The sequence below is a fragment of the Aulostomus chinensis genome, chromosome 19 (assembly GCF_037954235.1).
Source record: "Aulostomus chinensis isolate RoL2024-O1b breed Wild chromosome 19, RoL_Achi_v1.0, whole genome shotgun sequence".
NCBI classification, from domain to species: Eukaryota; Metazoa; Chordata; class Actinopteri; order Syngnathiformes; family Aulostomidae; genus Aulostomus; species Aulostomus chinensis.
The window spans coordinates 11,995,801-12,009,369 of record NC_141338.1 but is presented as its reverse complement, the minus strand read 5'-3'; the positions used below and the strand labels follow the sequence as shown (position 1 = coordinate 12,009,369).

The window sequence follows — 13,569 nt, the reverse complement described above, 5'->3', positions numbered from 1 at the left end:
TGGTAAAGGTTACACAAAATAAACCAACATTTCATCCGTCAGAATATCGTGGTTTTGTTGAGACTTGAGTTAAGTGGTTTGTGGGTACTTCTTGCTTTGCCTCAATTCTTGTAAACTACTTAAGTGGAAAGAAAAAATCCGATAAGCTGATGAGGCAGTTGATGTTTCCCACGATTGATTATACTCTGGTCTCATTAAAAGGAGCTGAAGGGAAAAAACACATAGATAAAATGAATTTCAGGGGCAAATACTGATGCACTGTATGGTGATGATCCTGGCTAATCGCCTCCGCCATGTTAATAGGCTGAACAAAAGAGAAGGGCAGTTACGATAACGCGGCATGACACCGATAGCATTAGACTACATCGTATTGGACAGGTTGAAGTGGAGCGGAATGCGCTGCTCCAGTTTCACCCTCATAGACAACGAGTGTCGTTGCAGGGACGCTGATTAAACAATCATGTGCTGGCAGTGATGGTGCAAAATCAACACAAGAATAAACTGACAAAAAGTGAACAAAGTCACACAATACTTTCAGTATACAGTTCCTTCATAATGGTTAAGTACATACAGTAACTATTTGTGGTGCTTTCTAGACAGTCAATCAACAATCACATCAAATATACACACGCACGCACGCACACACACACAGAAGAACTGGCTCAGTTCATCTCCCTAGGTGGCTAGGTGCTTGTGCTATATTGTAGCTACAGACCAGCGGCAAGGAAAGCTACAGTATATCAGTTACTGAAAGAAGAAAAGACCATTTGGATATTTCCTCTTTTTACTTGGAAATGCCATGCCAAAAAATAAAATCCTGGACATGTTGTCTCCCTAAACCGACATTACCTTGTGAGGCAGCAGATTTGTGAGATCCCATGAGATCTCCGTGGTGTTTTGCTGCACAGCTTGCCCAGAACATAACTCCACAGTGGAAACAGTATTGCCAAATCTTTGCCGGTAGACAAAGTTGTATTGTCTGTCTTTGGTATAAATCATTCTCATGGGTCTCCAAGAACTGATGGGAAAATAGGTGTGTAGACCACTAGTTATAGGATTTGGGTTTCAAGAAATAATTCTAAACAGAGTAGCTCAACATTTAGTTTGGGAAATGCCTTTGATTCACTTCCAATATCTTGAAACCAATTCTAAAAAAGTAGTAAATCTTCAGGCCCTGCTGTAGGACTGGCCTTAAAGTCTTGGATGCAACAGAGCAAACAGCATCACAGACATGTTGAAAACATTTCAGGTGATCCAGAATGAACTTCGCCCTAATTGGCTTGCTCCAGACAGCATGAATTTAGCCCACATTGGTTTGAAACTGCAAGAAGTCATGGGCCACTAATGCAGAGATGATACTGTAAATCATTAAGACCAATGTTATGCGTGTATAATGAGGAAGTGAAATGGATCTCACTCTTCTTCTTTTTTCAGTTTCCCTGACAGACAACATCCTCAGCAGCTCTCTTAGGTTCTCCCTTTCTTTCAGTTTCTTCTGTTGCAAAAAGTGTGTTTACAGTGGGATTGGGGCGTGGACAGTAGTGCTTGTTCCCTCTCTGTCTTTAGTCTGACACTCAGTCACACAAAGACTTCACTGATAACACTAAGTGTTTCCTGTTTGTCCAGGCCAGAGCCTGGCTGCAAGGTCAGGACAAGAGAGGACAGAGGTAAGGGAAAGTGTAACACCAAGATTAACTGGGATAGGCCTGCTGAGGGATCAACAGAAACAGAGACATATTGAAATGATATACTCTTCTCTTTTATGGCAAGGGGATCTTCAGGGAAATGGAAAAGATGAACAGTTATACCTGGAGGCTACTGAGAAGCAACAGAAGCATGACAGCAGAGCTAAATTTCACTTCAGTTGTGTGCGAGCTCCTGGTTATTTAAGTCAACACAGTTGCCTGATACTTTTACATTAAACAGATTTTTCATATTATTACATAATTTCCCTTTATTGGTGAAATGACATGACAAATGAAGAGTGTCATAGAGGACATGGTGAATATAAAGAATGACAATACACAGATATTACAAAAAATAATTAGGTGGTTTACATAAAGACAGAGTGAGGGTGAGGCCTGGATTATGTTAAGTGCTGTATCTGTGTTTTACAGGTACCAGTAAGACCATTCTCCTCTAGAGCTGATAGATCTGCCTTTATTCAATTATGGCCAATTCTGATATATTATTAATGTTGTGGGCATGCAGTTTTAATTTACATCATGAGGCTGTTGTGAACAAAAAAATGCATTTCACTGCAATTTATTTCAAATGTATTTACAGATCAGTGACGTGTCTCCTGTTATGTTCTGGCAGGTTTCCAGCAAAATCTATGTCAAAAGAATCTGGATGAGTACGTGGATCAGCACCAAAGATCAGCAGACAATCTGAATTACATCAGTGTCTCGCACAATTCTCCTGTTCCTACATCCATTCTGTAGTCTCTTCCAAGGTCATCAAATTACATTGCTTTAATTGTCACTGAGGACATGAGAGGCACCCAGTTCATCCTTGAGTTTAATTGAACATTTTTACCAAATTTGAATAAATTCCATTAAGGCTTCCCAGAGATATTACATTTATGAGAGACCTGCAGACAACCTGAAAATATAACGCTTCCAGCCACAGCTGTTGCACCGGTAACAGCTGCCATTCTGGAACTGCAACTTCAAACATCGAGTCATTCCTACGGGTCAAGACTGAATTGCAAAGAAAACAGACGTTGAACAAGTGACTGAAGATGTTTGTGAAACTGGCGGGGTTTTTTTGGTCAACATGTCTCCTAACTAAGTAAGCTCTTTCTTTAAGTTTCTTTGAACTTTCTCCGTTCTCTCAAGGAAAAACAAACAAACATCTGGAAACTGTAATTCCTTCATCACATTTTGTGTGTTTGCAGAGCCACTGCCACTAAGAGCAGATGTAGTTCAACAGAAAAAAACCTCCCACATCCCTCAACATTTCTCTCCAAAATATACAAAATAACATTTTTGTTGATTTTCAGATAAAGATAAAAAGGACTTTGGTTTACTTTGATTTTCTGGGTAGACTTGCTTACCTTCCCTGCATACTAAATCACTTAAAAAAAGATTACAGGCTTCCCTTATATACCCATGGAATTAGTTTAGTTCCACATGCTGTATAAAGAAACAGTGTGGTACCAAGCTAAGTGCTTATAAAACAAAAGTAAAATGAAGTTATGCTTGACCTGCTTTGCAAAAAGCCCCCAGAGCTCTTTATAACTGCATTACCTGATGAATGAACTGAATTTGTGCACTTGGTGAACTCAGGTGACACTAAAAATAAAAACTCATGATAACTAATCCTTCCCAGGACATCTCAAAATGAAAGAAAAAGACCAAACTTGGACTCTGCCTCATGCAAGTCCAGGCATTTCATTTCAGATGCCTTGAGAGGGTGCTGTTAAAGAGAAATTTGACCTGATGGTGGCATCAAAATCACTGCTAATCTGTCTCTGGGGATGAAAGATGCCCCAAACAATTACATGGTATTCTGGCCTGTAATTGTCAAAACATCTTGCGCTGGATTAAGGTGAAGTGCAGAGATAACAACCACTGGTAACTGCTGTTAGTTGGGGGGGGGGGGGGATTCTCATATGTCAGCATAAAATGAAGGTAACCCAAAAGCACATGTTGCATAGAAAAACTAGCAACTACCTCACTTTAAGATTTGAACATACAAAAGAATTTAGAGATTGTTAGAGATGTGACCTTACAGAACATACGCAACCCTGCCCACTGTTTCAAATCAGGAACTAAACCAGATTACTATAACAATCATTTTTTGTACAAACATTGTACTGTCTGTGGGATTACATGCCAGGATGAGAGATAAAGATAATAAACGCAGAAATAAAAGTAGGTTAGGAGAGAGTTAAAAGACTAACAATTCCAGGCCATACAAGTATGGTGGACAATGGCTGACAAAACAGACAGGAAGTAGATGAGTGCAAGGATGGGAGAAACAACAATGTAAAGAATAAAAGGAAAAGAAGCTGTGGGAAAGACAGAGATTAACAAATATATCTGCCCTTTGATCAGCGGTGGCTGTCAAGTGGGACAAAGCAGATGCTCAGATGTCCTCAAACAATACATCCTTTCATTTACTGCACAGATTAAACAGCCTATTGCACATTCTAGTTCAAACAGACATTACACACACGCGCGCGCACACACACACACACACACACACACACACACACACACACACACACACACATTTTCTAGACTCTGAAACAGAAACCCAGAATAAGAAACAGTGGACTGAATTGAACTCAAGAGTGAAATATGCGGCATCAGGATACTACCCAACCTGGAAGGCATATTTAGATGATTCAAAGTGTAATGAAAAGAGATTGATTTATTACATTTTTTTTTTGCACCGCTGCCCTCAAGATTTTACCAATGAATGTTGTCACTGTTATTACATATGTCCAAATGTGAACATAAGCCAGAGACTTTCAACTAAAGTAGATAAAAGTGGCCTCTATGAATATCAAGTGTTTGCCAAGGCAGCTTCTTTGCCAAAAGCCTGGGAGGAAAAGATGATGAATAACATGCAAGTGCATCAAGCTACATTTACTGTGTGAATTCATCTTAGATTAAAGCCTTACCACAATGTGATGCTATCATTTGCAAAGCATTAATATGGTAGACATTGTTATGCATAAAATTAAAGGAAGCTGCAATTACAACAGGGTGTACCTCCATGTCCATCATACTACAGATGTACAGTAATGTAAAGGAAAAGCACTAGCAAAACATCTCAACTCTACCAGGGTGATATGATATTTGCAGCCTCACTGACAGAGAACCACTTGGAGATCTGAGCCCTCAGCCAAACCCCAATGTGAACAAACAGATCTGCCCTAAAGCTTAACGCTTTATTTCTTGGCCCATGCTACTACACCTCCACACGCGCACACACACACACACACACACACACACACACACACACACACACACACACACACACACACACACTAACCCTAACAAATGACACTAGTAACCCTAACCTCCTTGGGAGAGGTTATGAGCTACAAATTGTTCTGTAACACTACAGTTAAACACCATGGAGCACTTTTTTAGTCAACAACAGAAATGTTGCCATGACATCACTCCCTTCTCAAGACAAGCAGCAACACTGAATCATGAAGGAAAGGGAAACAATAGAAAGTCATCATGACATCCATCAGCTCAGCCTGTACTTCTGTCACTTCAGTTGGCATCGACACTTGAAGCTCAAATAAATTGTTTTCTGTTAAAAACATTTCCTTTTTAATCACCTCTTCCTTTTAAGTAAAACAACTTTCCAAGTACCCCTCCAATAAACAACTTGTGCAGTTACAGGAACACTCAGGCACCATAACTCAAGGTCTTTGTGGACAAGAGCTCATTCCAATACAACACAAGAGGTACGCCTAAATCAATATCATGAATATCACATAATAAAATCTGTTTGCCTCCCACCTCCTTGGAATGTGCAAAAAGCTGACGCCATCAACATGATCTTACCGCTAGTAGTCTCAGTGATTTGCAAGTTTTACCTTTCATTGAAGAGAACTTCAAGTCTCTTTTAAAACTGAAAGATTCATGCAGGAGTCCAGCACAGGACATTTATGGGTGCAAGACTCCCTCCAGTTAAAAAAAATAACGCACATGCAACACTTCCTCCTGACACAAATAGCCTTTCCTGCACTATAAATAAACACTGCTGGACTTGGAAATCAACCAGCCTCATTACGGCTGAGGGCTGCTCGTAAAGTCAGCAGAGTAGGGTAAAACATACTGTATCCCTCTGTTCAGTCAGGACAAGGCAGTTCATATACTCAAGCCAAGTTCAAGGAGTCAAAGTAGAACCTCACAGCCTGATTGAACATTCTGTTGAGCTCCAAAAACAACAATTTGGGCACCAACATGGAACAGTGTTTATCTTGCTACTTGAGTTTTGCATTAAGGCTGTTCAGTAATGGCTTAAATCCATATCACCATTGTTTTAGTTTTATTAAGGAGATCACAATTACTTAACAGTGGATTCATTAAACTGAAACAGAAATATACAAAAATAAACATAAGGACATTCGATGAATAAATACACCATCTATAAACAAACATGATGGATTCCAGACTTGTGGGCTTTCAGGTGGGGTTATAGTGAACCAACGTGCTGGCTTTATAAAAAGAAGCCAAACATGAGAGCATCCCTACAAAAAAGAATGCAACACCATTATCACCTGATCTTAATCATCTTGTCTTCAAGCCAGATTGCAACAGAATGTAACGTTTGATTCATTGTCCAGTCCTAATAGTTAAACTGTCACTTCCATCAGTTCAGTCTTTAGGTAGAAGTAAAATCACATCTTGCTAACCCGGAAGAAAGCAGCAAATCAAGCAGAGCAATTCCAAAAGTCTTTCAGGAAGGAAATTTGTCATAGTTTTTTCAGGTGAACTGAGTCCAACCCTCCCTCCATTGGTTGAATATTGTTCCAGTTTTTCAGAAGAGGCCAAACTAAACACTCAGTTTGGACCTGACTGAGAACAGGGAGTCTGACTTTTTCTCTGGCTCACTAACTCCACATCATCCACAATCTCTTTTCCACCTTTATCCTAGTCTTTTCCTTCAGTCTCCTTCCGTAAAATGGGAGACCTCATATTCCTCAAATATTCTTTACAATTCCTCCTCCTTTTCCACAACTTTCAACTCCAGTCCCCTCAGGTTATTTAGGGCAGTCCTGAGTGTGCTTTGTGGGGGCTTGAAACTTTGGTCATAGCCAATTGGGGAGCAACGGTTCAGCAAGTTGGTCATGGTTTTGGTTTAACACAAACTAAAATAACTTTGTGATTGTGGTTCACAAGTGCAGGCTGAACCTTAGTTTGTGTATTGAACGGTTCATTTTTTATGGTTCAGTTTGGCATATCTAGTAATCAACAGGAAATATTTGAATCTTTGCCTCACTAGCGGGAGGGAACCATAGCCACTGACTTATAACTGTGGCCCACCCTAACTGTCACATATTGATTTTGTACTTTTTAAATTCAAATTCTCATAAAACATGATTTCTTTGTACAAAACGCCTATTTTGAACGATATCAACAACCTTGTCTAGTCTACATGCAGCTTCTTAAAAGATTAAAAATTACTTATGACTCCACTGACACATTCACAGAAATGCAAACACAAAGCATCAGACAAGAACCCTCCATTAACCCCAATGTCCTCACACCCACACCAGACAACAAACAAGCATGAACAAACACACACCCACATGTAAATGAGCATGCAAACACATGCACTGACAAGGATCCCACCCTCCTCTGCTCACCACCATCAGTACCTCATATATTTACTTACAATCAGGTTTCTTGCCTGAATATCCACAGTTCATGTGCACAGGCGATAAGGAATAAAGAGATCCCCTGAAAAGTTCCAGCTTTAATTGGATCCATGTTTAAACAGGCCCCAAGCCATTTCCCCTGACTTTCCTTGGATTAACTTGAACTAGCTCAAGGCTTTTTGAACATACTGTAGAGGAACATGTGGTCAAAGTCTAATGAGAACATTCTAGAGAAGGAGAACTGTGCCCTGCACAATCAGCAGCAAAATAACTGTGCATGTTTAGGGAGCAAATTAGGTGGACTGGACATCTGGACCATACATAAGCCACCGTGAGCAAGATCAGTGCTTAATATTTGAAAATAAGATTCCTCTATTTTGCAATTACTTTCTCCTTAACTGACAAACCTTATGTCAAGATTGGCATACTGAACTTTACAAGGACAACTTTATGTTTCATTCGTGCCACTTGAAGCAAGTGTGCAGCTCAAATTTACTGTGAAAGCTTAACTTTAGAGTGAAAGATCATTTCACCCTAAGTGACAAATTGGCATACCCATCAATTAATCACTGAGTTAATATAATATCCAAAAATGGTACAATGGCTCATTACAGTTGTTTCCAAGGTGACATCTTCAAGTATTTTATCCTGTAAAAAGTCCCACTGCCAATGATAATCTGTTGCTAATCTTCCCAAATGAGAAGCTGGAACAAGAGAGTCTTTGCCATTCCTGCTTGAAATGGACAATCAAAATAGTTGCAAAAATAATTTGCTCAACTAATGGATTACCTGACTAAAGGTTTCAGCTCCACTTCTACTCATGCCGAGCGGTGACGGAGTTGCTGGAATATGCTCATTCTCCTGCATGATTACATCAAACTGATAGGTATTACAAACCAATATCACCTGTATTTTCTTTCTCTGGACTGACTGCCTACTGTCTGCTCTCTCATATTAACGTCAACATTGAGCTGCCAACTAATAAACTAACTTTGGATTGAACCAAAGGTCCTTTGGATGTCTCCAGCTAACAATTGACATCTGAGACCGACACACATCCTTCCTCCTCTCTCGGATTCATGGTGGACTGTCCCTGTGGTTTTACTGTCACTCCCAGTACTAATACCCTTCCATTGCAACCAGCCAGAACAAACTACACCATGCCAAACCAAGTCAGGCAGGGCCAAATAAAACACAGCCAAGTAGAGGTATTTCAGACTAATGCTTCAGTTAAAAATGAAACCTTCTATAACTGAAATACTTCTGTATTATCATGTTACAAATGAATGCATCTAATTTTGTATCAGCAGCATATTTCAGAAAACAGTTTACAATTCATAAGGGTCTCTTCCCTGATGTACTGACATGCCAAGAGGTCACAAAAGACATTCTTTAAAGCATGCATCTTTCCTCACACCAAATTCCTGACACATAGGACTCCCTTCATGCAATATCTGCAGATAGAAATGTATATTCTATACATCCAGAAGCAGCCAAAACTACTGCAAACAAACCGCTGAATTTAGTCTCCAGTGTCAGATTGCTTAGAGTAACTGAAGCCATGAAACAGCTGCGTGGAGTGAGGGGAGACAGAATAATCCACACATCAATTAGACATACTGGATGGATATGTGTGTGTGTGTGTGTGTGTGTGTGTGTGTGTGTGTGTGTGTGTGTGTGTGTGTGTGTGTGTGTGATAGAGAGAGAGTGTGTGAAAGCCTTGGGTAATCCTGCTTAGTTCAGCAGCTGGGGGAGTGCGACAGTCTGAAAGGCTGGTTGAGGTTTTAATACCAGGAACGCTGTCAACAACAGAATACACAGATAATAACAAAGTATGCATGTGCCTGTGTGTGAAAACCAGCCGCCATTAAGCAATGTTCTTTAGGGGGTGGTAGGAACAAGCAGAGAGTATGATAAAAATCTGAGCAAATTACCTAAATTAGAATAGCTCTGCTCAAACAGCAGGGGGAGTGTTGTTAATGTGGTCTCCAGGGGTTGAGGCACACTGTAAGATTTAATTAAGATAACTCATACTAATTACACATGACTGTTTTTCTAAGATGAGATTGTTTCACAGCACCCTTAAGAAGATTTATCAGGGTGTTAGGAATGATTTTGTGCATTACAAAATGGGGTCACTGGCACCAATGGTCCCATAAATATAGATTGTTATACAGACAGCAGAAATCAAATGAAACTGTAAAGTAAAGACAAAGATATCTGAAGAAAAACAGAGACACGGGAGGCAATTTAACTTCAAACCAGAGAGATGAGGGTTCAGGACAGACTAAGAATTGAACATAAAAAGTCAGTTTAGGAATCCATCCATCCATCCATTTTCTTCCGCTTCTCCTGTTAAGGGTTGCAGGGGGGCTGGAGCCTATCCCAGGGGCTTTCGGGGTGAGAAGCAGGGTTCACCCTGGACGGGTCGCAAATCCATTCACACTCACAGTCATACCCACGGTCAATTTAGAGCATCAATCAGCCTTGTCCCCTCTTGATGTCTTTGGACTGTGGGAGGAAGCTGGAGTACCCGGAGAGAACAGGCACAAGGAGAACAAGCAACCTCCACACAGAAAGATCCCCAGTGCCACAGTGTACATACACAACATAGTAGTTGTTGAACCAACCACAGTAGTTTTGACATGAGAAAAGATGCTCAAGGACAGGCCGAGTATTTGTATATCTGAAATCTAACGTTTGATTAGTAATGAAATTACTGTAAATTTCTGTACTGCACACTCTTTGTACCATATTAAAAGCAACCTTTACTTAGTGTTATTGTTGTACTGTCCTCTAATCTGTTTTTCGTTTCATCCACTTCCATGTGGACTGCAGAGGGAGTGGCACCACTTTTACGTGGCCTGTGCCAACTTAAAGTCCAACAGAATTTCTACATTTTTGTCCAAACTTGATCTGGTCAATTAATTGCGTACCAACAGGTCCCATCGGGCTTGGTTCCAGTGTCCACTCTAGTGCAGTGGTCTGAGTTTGTTTGTTATAGCTGCATTAATCAGAGGGTTTTTTTTATTAGTTTATTGGAATGTCTGTAAGGCTGTGGCTGTTGGCCAATCCCATTCCCAGAAACCCGATTACACCGTCTGCTTGTTTTAAACCTTGTTCTCTCTCTCTCTCTCTCTCTCTCTCACACACACACATTTTACTGGCTGTTTGGCCAAATAGGCTTAGCCTAAATAACCCAAAAACGAATTTTGAAATGTCCATGATGTATCTGAGACACATATCCAAGGAGATACAACACACAAACAGAGACACAAAGTCTGTAACAGAGGCGGCCTGTTGACTCATCACGTACTGTAAATGGACAAGACCGTCATCATAATCATGAACATGACCAATTGTACTGAGCTCAATATTGTCTATTGTTTAAACAATAGACAATATTTAGTCAGTCATGTGGCTTTTATCTTCTTATCTGCGGTCTGTGTCAGAGGCTTTCATAATAACACCTTCAAGTCTAACACACACATGCACACACATACACACACAGGTGATGATAAAGTTACTCATTCACTGCATAATTCCAGCTACAGCGTTTGGAAGAAGCAGTCCAAACAAAGACAGAAAGGGGCCGTCCTAACAGTTTCCTATCACAGATGCTTTTGCCAGACACTGAAAATGAAAATGTGACAGCTTAAAATGGCGCAAGTTCATTCATAGCATAACTCGCTAAAGAGACAAAAAGATGCAATGGTTCAACATTTTAAAATATGCTGCAGACCGGTGAAAGAATTGCCAAAGAGAAAACACTATTACATCTCAACTGCTGTTCTAGTTTTTAACAAGTATGAAAGACAATGTTCTGAAGCAGATCAAAGATGGCTACTTTCATTTTCAACACAACAAATTTGCGGTCAAGCTCAATTATAACTCTAAATGCCAGCTTGACCTCTACTGCTAGCTGGACTCTGCATGCAGTCAGACTGTGCAGAACTCAAACCTTTATTGTCACTCTGCAGTGCCTGTACCCTTTACTATTTTATCGGATGATAAATTGTCACACAAATAACTGCAAAATACATTACTGCCATTTTAAGAGCATTCTATGCATCTAGTGTAATAAAATTGAAAGAGCCTTCTAATTTATATATTCTTTCAAAAAGAACGTCAAATATTAAATTCTCAAGAATATTCAGATATTAAGAAACAAACACATGGACTCAGAGACTGTACAAATGTGTCACAGGGTCTGATGCAACACTGGTGTTACTCTCTTTTAGGCAATAGTATGCACTGACTTTCGGAGGGAAAAATGAATGTGGAAAGTCAGACCACAGAACAGCCTTGGTGATCCTGATGCAGAACATAACATTGTTATTACTCTGCTGCTGCTGCCTGACTAAATCATACATTCAGTTCTCAGTTAATCTTTTGTGCAGCATTAACGCTGTATAATATTGAGGTTGAGGAATGTGTGACCACCTTTTGCGTAGGCAGCATTTTCTCACTTCTGAGCCCTTCAATGCTTTCAAAGTGCAGCACAGGAGAAAGCTGATCTGCTAACCTGGTGACACATTCCTGACCAATTGGCTTGGAATTTCCACGGCCAACACATTTTCCATATATCAATCAAAATAGGTAGGTCAAAAGATAAAAGATCCACTGCATAATGTGGGAAGACAGGTATATGTAATGTTATGTCAGAAAGCTGCTCAACAAGACAGCACACAATGGAGGTAGTAGGTCATTCAAACCAGCTTTTAGTGCAGCATTGTTAGACTTTTCCTTTTTTTTTTTGGATGACAACATGTGCAATCTGCAGCCTACTCCCACTGGATATTCTGGAGTACTGCAATTACAGGAGCCGGCACACAACAGGCCCAAATGGATGCAACCCCTGCAACTTTGTGATCATCCGTGTTAACAGACTCTCAAATGTGCACAAGGATCATTTCTCAAAACTTAAACTTAACCACATCTTAAATTAACATCTTTCTTGGAAAAAAAAAAAAGCATTCTATACTCAATGCTATCTGGTAAAACATTTTTATTGGTAACACAGCACCTCATCACATAAAGTCATTTTAATCTGGCAAGGATTAACTTTCACCTCTCACACTAAAATGATGTCCCACCCTAACCCCTAGAGCACTGATAGGAGGTTTGATTAAAAAACCTTTTCTGCACACACTGCACCACACTGCAAACTGTATCATCAGAGAAGACTGTGATTTACAGCCAGGCATTAACATGACAAGCAAGACTGAAACAGATGGAGAAGCGAGGAAGTCCTAAAATCCTTACAAAAAGTAGGACACATTCTCTAAATGAAGACCAGAAAAACTCCTTAAGTATCATCTCCCTCTTAGACATTATTTACAGTCACTTCTAACTGAAATGTCTGCTGAGCACAGTGTTGTAGGCAATTTAGGCAGTTCAGTATGAATCAAGTCTTGGTTCAGATAATTAATGATCTGGGCAAACATATAAAATAGAGACAGTGAGTTTAGGCCACATTTATCACAACAGACTTTTTAAACAACATGTATTTTCATTGCTTTAACGCTGGTTGAACCATTCAAATAATAGAAAGGGAAGACTTCTTTGCTGCATCTGATTAATAGTGTTCTGTAATATGAAAGCTGTGTGCCTATTCAGACTGCCATTTATCATAGCATTCCAAATATCACTCATATTAAAGCATGGGGGTCAGTCCTTTGCATGCTATATCTTTAAGGGGTGGGATCATAAGGTCAGGTGGCATCAGTGGTGGCTGGTGTTTAAGAGATGACTAAGGTATGGGGGTAAACGCCTCAGGGGTCAGGGGAAGGGTCGAAGAAAAGGTAGTTACTCCCAAATGGCACTTTATTTTAGGAACACAAACAAGTTCTAGCCCTGTTATTTAGCGTGATGACTCACTGTGACATCGGAGAGCCATCATTACAATTCTTACCTGTGCTTTTTTCCACTGTAAGTCAAAATGTCTGCAGATGATGTCTAATCCTGTCCTAGCGATCCATGTCCAATTCTAATCCTCCAGTCACAACTCATGGATCACTTACACAGCTATGGTATGTTTACATTATGTTGTAATCGATGTCTGCATCTTATTGGAGTGATTGTGCTCCCTATTCTATATTACAGTACCATGTTCAATATCTCTACCTTATTTAGGCCTCATGTTGTAGAGGTGTTTGTGTAAAGTCTTGGCAGCTTGATGCATTCACTCCACCAGTCTGAAGGAGGATCCACAG

At 40.0% G+C, this 13,569-nt stretch overlaps 1 protein-coding gene across 2 annotated transcripts in view; it reads right to left on the bottom strand.

Annotated features, from left to right (window-relative positions):
* The window catches only part of rai14 (retinoic acid induced 14), a 37,463-nt gene that overhangs the window by 19,372 nt on the left and 4,522 nt on the right, over positions 1–13,569 (bottom strand). The gene's annotated exons all lie outside the window — the stretch shown is intronic.